This window comes from Rhipicephalus microplus, chromosome 7 (assembly GCF_043290135.1).
Source record: "Rhipicephalus microplus isolate Deutch F79 chromosome 7, USDA_Rmic, whole genome shotgun sequence".
Lineage (NCBI taxonomy): Eukaryota > Metazoa > Arthropoda > Arachnida > Ixodida > Ixodidae > Rhipicephalus > Rhipicephalus microplus.
In genome coordinates, this window is record NC_134706.1 from 64,918,198 (window position 1) to 64,920,084 (window position 1,887).

Consider the following 1,887-nt stretch of genomic DNA (forward strand, 5'->3'; position numbering starts at 1 on the left):
TGGCCATGCCCCACTTCTTTTGGTCCGTCCACGCTGCGTGATCTCCGACAGCGTTGACGGTTGCCACCCATTCCTTGGCATCGTCCTGGAAGCCGCGAAACTCCGGTAGCTCGAAGGAAATCGGCGATGGCGGGACTGCGGGCAAAACTCCGAAATGTGCCCACGCCAAGCAGTTCACTTGCTCTGATACCTCCGTGAGAGAACGTCCGAGATTGCGACGGTTCTCGGGCGAGCTTACCTCGAAGTTTTGTGAGGCGGCCGCAGCCAACATGGCATTGAGTGCGCACAATGTTGGCAAGATGGCAGGACGTAGCTGGGAGCTCGACGCTATGAGGGCGTTGGTCGTGACGCGGAGTTGCGCGATGGTATACTGCAGCTCCGCTGCGCTGTCGTGCGATCCGCACGAAGAGCCAAGGCCCGCCTCTGCGGAGGATACAGTGACTGCGGTACTCGAGGTGGTACAATTGCTGACCAAGGACGCGTGGACGGCGTCCCTTGGAAATCCAGCTGTGGTAGGAATCGTGGACATGGGTTCCAGGGCGCTGGAAGCGTCAACGACGTTCCCAGGCAAGCGGAACCCATGTGATGAGTTGTGACCTGGTACTGCGGCGTAGATGAAGCGGTCTTGCGCCGCCGGGTAGGCCTCGACGCCGTACACGGTGGGTGCTTGAAGCGCCGACAGGTTGCCAGGTATGGAGGAGGCATGTACGCCATCCCTAGGTGAGAGAGGCCCGTGCGCATGGTTGCCGCGACGTGTCGCGTCCCAGGACAAGTTTCCCGGAACCACAACGGAGGCCTGGACGCCATCCCTAGGTGAGAGAGGCCCGTGCGCATGGTTGCCGCGACGTGTCGCGTCCCAGGACAAGTTTCCCGGAACCACAACGGAGGCCTGGACGCCATCCGTCGGTACTGGGATCGATGCTGGCCGCGACGGACGCCTTGCGGGTTCCATCAGCGAAGAAGCGTGACGGCGTTCCTTATGGTGAACTGGTACCGGTAACGGGTGCTGGAGCCGCCGAGGAGGCCTTGACGCCGTCCCCGAACGGTGGTGTCAGTAAACAGCTGCCGAGGAGGGCTTGACGCCGTCCTCAAGCGACGCTTACCGCGGCTGCACGTCGGCGGGCGTTGTGGATGACGAAACCGAGACGTAAGCCGTTTTCTTCGTCGACTGCGCCATTGTAACGACGAGAAATAAGAGACAACGCCTTTGCTGCAGGCCGGCTGTTCTTATTCTGCTTCCTCTTCCTCCGCTTCCGTAACCCTGCCTGCGCCCTTGCCTGAGCCCCACTATTTAATATCATTACAATATATATATATATATATATATATATATATATATATATATATATATATATATGACGCTACGATGAATGGCAGACGTGGCCTGGCTCATACGCCATGTTTATTCTACTCTGACTTCTTCCTCAGCCTCTACCTTCAGTCAATAACTACTTACGTTATATATATATATATATATATATATATATATATATATATATATATATATATATATATATATATATATATATATATATATATATATATATATATATATGCGGGGGGGGGGTGAGGTAGGTCCCACATATAGTAGGCACGCCAACCGAGTGAGATAACTGTGCGCGATACAACTGGTAATATCGCAGAGCGAGTGGCGACTAACTCAAGTCAACCACTTGCCGCGCTTCGCCTGATTTAAAATTCACAAAATAGAGGAAAAAATGCATATGAGCAGCAGAAATTTTCTTTACTGTGACATCAAATTTATTTATTTGTAAAAAAGTTGTAAAAGCCAGGAAATCCAAACATCCACATCTGCCTCAGTTAGTTCAAACAGACCTTATATGGGATGCCCGGCAACCACTACGAGCGTGCATACTGCTTGAAACC